Genomic DNA, 10,677 nt, shown 5'->3' on the forward strand with positions numbered 1-10,677 from the left:
ATAAAAAAAAACTAAAAAAATTTTCTGCTTTCTTTTGTTGTTTGAAATCAAAATTAATTGTTGTTTCATAAAAGCGGGAAGCTTTGTATTTTTTTTGGATTACTACTCCACCGGTCTGTTACTGGGTTGTTACTGTTGTTGGGCTATTGTTGCTATGTTTTACTGATTTTACTGCTGCTGCTGATTCTCATATTCATTTTCTTTTGCTTCCAATATCAGGTACACAACTGAAAGGCTGTTTATTGTAATCCGAAATATGAAGCGTGAATACATATGAAGAATGAAAATTTGAAGTTTTAATTTCGTTTTTTTTCTTTGTTCCTTTTGTTGATTGTATTTAAGCTATTTCATGAATTACTAAATAATAACTGGAATAAAAAATATAATATCATAAGTTAGTCTGTAATAAATCAGTTCGGCAAAATAGGTTAATTCACTAGTTATGAAGGCTTCAAGATTATAGGTTGATCATGAACAAGTAGCTAAATTTAGCTAAGACACGAATTTAAATTAAACATCGTAAATTAGGCATTAAGGCATGACTTGAGCTTAAGCAAGATTAAGAGAACGTTTAAGTCTAATAAACTTTCTAATAAGCTTTAGTAATTATGGTTAAATCTAGTTTCAAATGATTGTGAATAATTAATCTCAATAATATTTTTTAAAAAAAATAACAATGCTGAGTTTTAATCTAGCTATATTTGTTTATTTTGAATATTAGTTGTTGAATTTTTATTTTATTTATAATTTCGAAATTAAGAGTAAAATTCCTTTTTCATCAATATTTGTATTAATCAAGCAATTAGCATGTCATGTTTTCTTAAAATAATAAAAAGCTAGTAATTAATTAGGATTTTCTTTCTTTATTTTAGAGACTAATTTTTATAGAAAAATGTAGTCGTTTTAAGATTTGTCCATTTAAAATAAATGAGATGAGCCTCGCTTAATGAAATGTATAGATTGCGGGGCCCTCAATAAATGTACATTTAATCGCTTAGAATTAGGGAGGAGCCGTTTTAGCAAATTTCACGGCCCTACCCAAAATAATGATACGCTAGTCGCTCTAGGCGCGTATTTAATAATGTTATTTTCTTAAATACGGGTGTGCATTTATGTAACCCAAATCTAAATCTCAACGGAGTCGAAATGTGTCGATAATCACGGGTGCATTGATTGCGACGTGATTTGAAATACGTTTTCACAATGTTGCAATTCTTCGTAAAATAATAACAATAAATAAATAAAAAATAATAATAATAATAATAAAAGCGACTAAGGGATAAATTGGCACATAAGTTTATAACATGTATTAAATCAGATATCTAGCCATTATAACAATTTAAGCGACCGTGCTAGAACCACGGGATTCGAGGGTGCCTAACACCTTCCCTCGGGTCAACAGAATTCCTTACTTAGAATTTCTGGTTCGCAGACTTCATTTGGAAAGTCGAATATTTTCCTCGATTTGGGATTCAAGATAAACCGGTGACTTGGGACACCAAAAACCTTTCCCAAGTGGCGACTCTGAATTAAATAATCTCATTTCGAATATTGTCACTTAAATTGGAAAAACTCCCTCGCGCATTCAACCCTTCGGGGCGGGCGCGCAAAAAGGAGGTGTGACACCCACAACTCTAATACATCCTGGATTCACAAAAAATGTACCATGACCTGAAGCAATTTCAATGGTGGGAAGGTATGAAGAATGATGTTGCTAACTTTGTTTCTAGTTGTTTGACTTGTCAGCAGGTCAAGGCTGAGCATCAGCGACCCGCAGGACTACTACAACAAATTGAGATTTCAGAGCGGAAATGGGAAAGAATTACTATGGATTTTGTCACCGGTCTACCACGAACCCTTAGAGGTTATGATTCGGTGTGGGTGAGTGTAGATCGACTGACGAAATCAGCACACTTTTTGCCGGTGAAGACTACATATGGTGGAGTCAGGTATGCACAGATATTTATGAATGAAATTGTCCGACTTCACGGAGTTCCAATATCTATCATATGTGATAGAGGATCACAATTTACCTCACGTTTTTGGAAATCTTTTTAAGAAGAATTGGGTACACGAGTAGATCTTAGTACTGCATCTCATCCACAAACAGACGGACAGTCTGAACATACTATACAGATCTTGAAGGATATGTTGAGAGCTTGCATTCTTGAGTTTGGAGGTAGTTGGGATGCTTATCTACCTTTAGCTGAATGTGCTTACAACAATAGCTTCTAGTCCAGTATTCAACTGGCACCGTACGAGGCATTGTATGGTAGAAGATGTCGTTCTCCTATCAGATGGTTTGAAGATGGTGAGACTAACTTATTGGGACCCGACCTAGTACAAGAAGCTATGGACAAGGTCCATTTGATCAGACAGAGATTGCTTGCAGCTCAAAGTAGATAAAAGTCTTATGCTGATAAGAGAAGAAGAGATTTAATGTTCACAATTGGGGACAAAGTGTTCCTACGTGTTTCCCCTATGAAAGGTGTGATGCGGTTTGGGAAAAGAGGCAAGTTGAGCCCCAGGTTTATAGGACCGTATGAGATACTAGACCGAGTGGGAGCGGTGGCTTATCGTTTGGCACTGCCTCTTGAGTTGTCCTTTATTCATCTAGTGTTTCACGTCTCAATGCTAAGAAAATGTATATCAGACTCATCTCAGGTGATTGAAGCACCTGCTATACCACTTGATGAAAAGTTGTCTTACGAGGAGGAGCCGATGGCAATTGTTGATAGATAAGTAAGAAAGCTACGGTCAAAAGAAATTGTGTTCGTTAAAGTTTTATGGAGAAATTATACCGTTGAAGAAGCTACTTGGGAAGTAGAAAAAGATATGCAAGCGAAGTATCCCCATTTATTTCAGTCTACAGGTACGAACTTGAGTTAAAATTCGGGGACCGAATTTCATAAGATGGGGAGGATGTAATACCCTATATTTTTAATAAGGGTGTATTGGCCATTAGTATAATAATAATAATAATAATAATAATAATAATAATAATAATAATAATAATAATAATAATAATAATAATAATAATAAGCAACCGTCTATTAAAAATAAAATAAGAACTAATAATTAAAAAAAAGGAAAAAAGTAAGGAATGTAAGACAAAGGGCCGAAGCCCATTACAACTTATACAAGATTTAAAAAGGGTTATCTGCACCCTTCTAAGGAAAAGAAGCAGAAAGCTTCAAACGACAAAACATAAGAAAAACGATCAGAGAAAGAAATTGGGGGAAAAGAGAAGAAGAAAGCTTTGGGCAAAGACCTTAAGAAGAATTGGGAGTTAAAATTGACAGTATAAAAGCTCTCCTTCGGCTCAAGAGTTTAACCTTCTTCCCCTCATCTATTGAATTATTTCACCGCATCTATGCAATTTCATATAGTATAAAAGAATTCAATATCAACCATCTATTATATAAAAAGAAATATACAATTAATATGGAGATAATGAGGCTATAAAGGTTTGTTTTAAGCACTAATAGGTCTAATTTTAGTGGAATAAATTATACAAAATAGTTTGAAATCGATAGAATTATGGACTAGTTCTATGATTAAATATAAATCCACAAACTAAGACTCAAACGTGAACTCCGATGATTGGGTATTCTAAATTAGTGATGAATTTAGCCTAAATGAGGCAATTAACATGAGATCGATATTATTTAATTATAGATTGATTGGAGGAATTTGTACGAATTGCTCGAGGTGAAGCATTTGGTTTTCGGCACGAGTACTGTGAGTAGTAATTTTATCGCAATTTGTGTTTTCATAAGTTGCATGATTTACACATGATTTTTAATATGAATATGTTACCGATTATTTTGAGTTGCACGTGGGATAAATCTTTTACGTGATATGATACCGAAATAGTTATTTGAGATGAATACCGTGGTTTTAAATATTTTCGTTGTCACTAGATCTGTTTTACCGTTACTTGAATTTACTGTTATCGAAAAGAAATTATATGATTTGATAAGAACCAAAGTTCCCTATATTGTTTTAAAATATTTTCTACGAGTATATACAGATTACAGAGATAAGTATAAATGGGAGTAGACATTGAAGGATCTCATAGCTAACGGCGGGTTTGTTAGACCTGGTACACCTTGTAATTACAGATTACTGTTATAGCCCTCGCTAGTGGGAAGGTAGAACTAGCATACCGTTACCTACTTCCCTCGAGTAGGGACTACCGTTATATTTGACTTCTTGCGAAGAAGTCCACAGTTATACCGATTACATGATCCGTTCATTGAAACCTCCCAAATATGAATATTGATATTATACAGTGGTTACCGAGCTTATTACTGAACTGTTAATTGTATTGTACTACAAGAAAAGCATGATGTGACTGAAAATTATTTATTGTTTCTGAAAGAGCATTTTTATGTTATTTTCTCTTTGAGATACTAGCATGTTTCTTACTTGTCCCCAAATAAAAACGGTTGTAGTTAAGTGTTATTACTCACTGAGCTAGCGACTCATTCCCCGCTAATTCTTTTTTACAGAGACAACAGTTGATGCAGGCGAGGATTTCGTTAATTAGAGCGCACGGGTTGAGAATTCTTGGTGATCCTCGCACTTGTTCGCGTGGGCGGAGATTTTTATCAATTGTTATGGACTTTTCTTTGAATTCTTAGAGTCGCTCCATAGTCATTCTTTTAGTGTCATGAGTATTATTTTGCTATAGTCTTATGTCGAGTATCGTTTTTTATTATCAAAGTCGGAGATAAATTAGTATTTCTAGTTGTTAGTGGGTTGACTAGTAATGGCGAAGACTATTTTGGTTAATTGATCAGTTGTCGATTGGTTGAATTGCTATTAGGATATTTGGTTGCTGATTTGAGACGAAATTTTTTTTTTGGATAGTCCAAAAATAGGGGAAACTCTGTCCGATTTTCTATAAAATACCGATGAGGCTTACTTGAGAGCACTTGCTCCTAAGCGCCGGTCATGATCCTGAATTGGATCATGACACTCTACCCTTCCCAGTCCCCACTAATAAAATTATTACTGAGTTATTGTTGTTGTTGTTGTTGTTGTTGTATTTCTATCATAGGAACGTGCATATTTACCACTAGTAACGTATTTTAGATAGAAGTTAAATATCAATGCAATTTTAGTTTTCAAGTCATCTTCACACAACTCAAATAGCCGCCCACTTAATTTCTTAAATTAAAAATAGCCAGCAAATATATAATATGTATTATTTATGTATACTATATATATATATATATATATATATATATATATATATATATATATATATATATATATAACTGTGTATAATTACTGTATAATCTATATATACTGGCTAGAAAGAGTAAATTTTAAATTTGACTGGCTATTTGTGTAACAATTCTCCTCCCTCTTTGGTTTTCCACTCATTCTTTTGATGTGATACATTATACAAACTATTATTTTGCATTAATATCTATTATGTAATAACTAAATGGAAGTTTTTACAATGTGAACAAGCATAAAATTATGATTTTTGAGTACAAAGTTTTTAATAATTCACGTGAAATACACGTACAATTAATATTAGCTCTTGGCATTTATTCTATTGAAGGTTAAAGTAGTTAAAACCTATTCTTTATAATCTATATTCAACAATTTATACACAACATAAATTTGCTCTTTACTCCAAAGATAAAAGAAAAATAAAGAAAACTTCACTCTTTGGATTGAGTTCCCTACTCCTTCGTAAGTTGAACTATTTTTCCCACTCCATAAGAGCCATTAGGAGAAGTTAAAAAGAGGAGGAGGTAATTTGCATATATCATGGCAGAATGCACTGGCAAATCGGATTTTGGTTGGTGGGTGCTTAATATTTTTTTGACGTGCAACTACTGCCAATCATATTTGAACATGACGGTCAAAAAAGTTAATAAAAAACTCGTATTAATATTATAGACGCGTGCAACGGGAGAGATTATTTTTTATGGATTTTGTCACTCTAGAGGAACTATTTATTTGTAAAAGAGGACGAACTTTGGAATTTCTTTCTTTCTTTGTTATAGGGAATTATTAGATAAAATAAAAAAGAAAAAATTTAAAAAAAAAGGGAAGGTAAAATAAAATTTAGTGAAAAAGAAGTCTGAAAAGGAAATAAATAAAGTAACAGTATTGGATAATAAATGTAGCTACTGAATAAAAAAAATCTTAAAAAAACCTAATTGGCCCGAAAGGAAGAAAGTAAAATTGACCCCTGTTGAGAATACGATTCGATCTCCCGACCCCACACTCAGTAAAAGCAAACACTACCCTTGCCTGATCACTGAAGCACTCATTAGCACTTTTGTATAACAATACATATCCTGTAATTAATGAGCATCAATGATGGAAACGTTATAGAATCACGAAACAGTTACAATTGCCAATTATAATGTTACATTAAATGTCATTAATTGCTCATAATAGCTCTGTTATGAGAGGAAAGAAACGTATTACTTAGAAATAGTTATAAAAGGAGAGAAATAATATTTGTAAGGGGACATAATATTATTGGAATACACTGATTTACTTTTGCTTTCTTTTACTTATTCAGTTATCATCTAAGTCAATTCTTCTTATTTATTTCATATTTGATTATCAGTAACCCGAGTTCTTCTAAAAGTAAGCTTTGACCGAAATTCCTATTTTCTGGTTAAACAAATTGGTTCCGTTACCAGAAAACTGATAATCTTCTGCTTTCCAAATCGATTCTTTATCGAAACAATTATGTCGAAAGTCAACGACAATAACCAACAAAATTTACCACTCCAAGGAGATCCACAACATCAGCTAAACCAACAAGGTGACAGAACTCCACCACCTTCGCCACAACATTCTCCTCAACAATCACGAGAGGGGACTCCTGATAGATCTGAATCAAATGAAAATGATCAAGCTATCGATGAAGCTTTGAAAAAATTAATCGCTCAATAGGTCAGCAATGCTCTTCAGGCTTTTACTAACCAGTTGTTGGTTGTACCACCAACACCAATTCCAAATAACAACACCCTGGAAAATCCTCGCTCAGGACTCGTTAATTCAGGCAATGGCGGAGCTCCTAGTGAATCTCGTGATGGAGAGTCAGGTAACCCAATTAATTCTGATTTACAAAATTTAGTACTAACTTTGTAGAAACAGCTCAAGGAGTAAAGTGACCGAATAGAGCAAATACTTGGAGTGCCGCCTGTGATCAAGGGAATAGATATGGACAAATATTCAAAACAACCTTGGAAGCCAAGTGCTGCTCCTCTACCAATTTCGAAGAAATTCAAGTTGCCCGATATTCTGAAATATGATGGAACAACTGATCCACGGGATCACGTAACTGCATTCACAACTAGTATAAAGGGCAACGACTTGACCAAGCAAGAAATTAAATCAGTATTAGTCAAAAAATTTGGCGAAACACTCACTAAGGGAGCAATACATGATACTCTCTTTTACCCGAAAATTCTATAGATTCTTTTGCTGAGCTTGCAGATTCATTTATCAAAGCATACTCGGGAGCTCAAAAAGTTGAAAAAAGAATGGGGGATATTTTCAAAATAAAACAAGGAGATACGGAGCTGCTTAGGAAATTCGTAAACAGATTCCAGCGAGAAAGGATAATGTTGCCACGTGTACCTGATAATTGGGGCGGCTATGGCATTTTCCAGTAATCTAAATAAAAAAAGTTCAGAATCCACGAGGAGACTCAAGGAAAGTCTACGAGAATTTCCAACAACAACTTGGAATGATGTTTATAACAGATACAACATGAAGCTGCGGATAGAAGAGGATACCATCACTCAATCTCGAAAAGAGGAAAAGGTAAGTTTAGATGAGCTAAAATTACAAAAAGGTCTGGTAAAAATAGGTACGAGCCTTACATGGGACCAGCGAGAAGGGACTCACATTCAAAACAAGAAAACCTGAGGTAAGATCATAGATCACGAGATAGAGAGTCAGGTTCATCATCAAGGTTCAGAAAAGAACGAAACACGCGAGAGACGCAAGATGATGACAGAAGCTCGAAGTCAAATATCGGCGGTTACAGTTTTAATGTTATCACATCCGAGTTGGTGGCTGTTTTAAGGAGCACGGGAGACAAGGTACAGTGGCCAAATGAAATGAGATCAAACCCGAATAAACGAAATCCAGATTTTTGGTGCAAGTTTCACAATGATCACGGTCACAAAACGGCGGATTGTAGATTGCTGCAAGGTGAAGTTGAACATTTATTAAAACAAGGATATTTAACCGAATTATTTAGTGAAAAGTAAAAGCAAGCATATATGAAGAATAGGTAGGAGCCCCAAAACCTCCTTCGCCAAAAAAGACGGTTAATGTCATAAATGTTGGAGAAGAGATCAATGGCGTAACATACATGACAGCTAAGAAAGTGTCAAAAATAACAGTTACATACGGGAAGCGAGTTCGTCAAGTTCTGGAAGAAGATAGTATTACATTTGATGATGCAGATGTAGATGGCGTGCTAATCCCGCATAATGATGCATTGGTAATATCTTTACTTGTACATGACACTAATGTAAAATGAGTTTTGATTGATCCAGGCAGTTCCGTGAATATCATTCTGTTAAGAGTGGTAAATGAGATGCAAGCTGATGATCAGCTAATACCCAAGGCACACACCTTGTCTGGTTTTGACAACTCGAGCGTCGTAACAAAAGGGGAGATAATCGTAGAAGGAGTGGTCAAAGATACGAAATTTCAGGTGGTAGAAATGGATATGGCCTACAATATGATTCTTGGTAGACCATGGATTCACGAAATGAACGTTGTTCCATCTACCTTGCATCAAGTTATCAAATTCCCATCACAATGGGGGATACGGCAAATCTGTGGTGACCAACAAGCTTCACTGAGCATTAATTCCATGGTAGATTCAAATGCAAAAAGTGACGAAATATAGCAACCATAGAATGCAGTTGAGGACGCATCGACACGAACCTCAACTGAAGATGGGAAAACAGATGTAGATTCGAGGCTTGATACTATTCAGGAACTAGAGGAAAATGAAAATATCAAAACAACGATCGAGAAACTGGAGGCTGTGGAACTATTTATACATTGGCGAGACAGAAAAATCTATACTGGAACCAACCTCAGTCCGGAAATGAAACGTAAATTGATTGAATTTTTAAAGGCTAAACGTAGATTGCTTTGCCTTGTCCCATTCAGATATGATAGGTATACCACAGGAGGTAATGACACAAAAAATAAATGAAGATCCATCGTACCCACCTGTCAAACAAAAGAAAAGGAAGCAAGGCTCCTTCAAGAACCAGGTGATTCGAGATGAGGTGCAAAAACTTTTAAAAATTGGGTCTATCGGCGAGGTAAAGTATCCAGATTGGTTGGCTAATACTGTTGTAGTACCTAAAAAAAATGGTAAGTGGCGAGTTTGTGTAGATTACACTTATCTAAATAAAGCTTGCCCTAAAGATTCTTTTCTATTACCACACATAGATCAACTAATTGATGCTACTGCATTGAATTGTTAAGTTTTTTAGATGCTTGATTAAAATGGATCCTCTAGATGAAGAAAAGACTTCCTTAATCACAGACAATGGAACTTACTATTACAAAGTCATGCCATTTGGTTTAAAGAATGCTGGGTCCACATATCAAAGGCTGGTGACAAAAATGTTCCAAGAACACTTGGCAAAACCATGGAAGTGGATATAGACGATATGTTGGTTAAATCACAACAAATAGGAGACCACATTCAACACCTGACTGAAACATTTCATATTCTTCGCAAATTTAATATGAAGTTAAATCCTGAGAAATGTGCATTTGGCGTCTCATCAGGTAAGTTCTTGAGATTTCTTGTTTCTAACCGTGGCATTGAAGTAAATTCTGCGCAGATTAAAGCTATTGAAGAAATTTTGAATATACTTGTCACGACCCAAACCGATGGGCCGCGACGGGCACCCAGTACCTTACTTGACCGAGTACCAACATAATGTACCTTTCTTATTACAAACTAATATATGTGACATACGGGCCTATAAGGCCGACATGACCATTAGTAAACTCGAAACATAGGCCGACAAGGCCATACAATTATCCATACACCTGACATATGTCTACAAGCCTCTAAGAGTACATAAAATCATAAAGGTCGGGACAGGGCCCCGCCATATCAATCAATACATATCCAAAGCATACTGACCAAATAGGCAACTCCGGAGCAAGTGGAGTGCACCAACACCTTCGCTGAGCTGATAGCCTACTAGGAGGACTGTCAACCTATCAATCGGGACCTGCGGGCATGAAATGCAGCGTCCCCAGGCAAAAGGGACGTCAGTACGAATAAAGTACCGAGTATGTTAGGCAGGAAAGCATAAACAAGAACAGTAATGTAAAGAGAGAGATAGAGGAGATACAACCTGTAACATCAGAGTGCCTCTGGGGGTTACTGATATGAAATGCATAATACATATATATACATAAACTTTTTAAAACATTCGCCTCTGTGGGCATCATCATCATCATATCGTACCCGGCCTCAAAGAGGACTCGGTAAAAGCGTACCCGACCATCATAAGGTTCGGTAGAATCGTACCCGGCCACGTGGAGCTCGGTAAACCCAACTGATCAGTGGTTGCACAATAGGTGCCGTACCCGGCCGACTATAGCGCGGCTCGGTAGAGTAAAATAGATACTATA

At 35.6% G+C, this 10,677-nt stretch overlaps 1 pseudogene; it reads left to right on the forward strand.

Annotated features, from left to right (window-relative positions):
• Positions 1-1,659: 1,659 nt before the first annotated feature.
• LOC138870282 (uncharacterized) lies at positions 1,660-6,936 on the forward strand (annotated as a pseudogene).
• Positions 6,937-10,677: the final 3,741 nt, after the last annotated feature.

Source organism: Nicotiana sylvestris, chromosome 6 (genome assembly GCF_000393655.2).
Source record: "Nicotiana sylvestris chromosome 6, ASM39365v2, whole genome shotgun sequence".
NCBI classification, from domain to species: domain Eukaryota; kingdom Viridiplantae; phylum Streptophyta; class Magnoliopsida; order Solanales; family Solanaceae; genus Nicotiana; species Nicotiana sylvestris.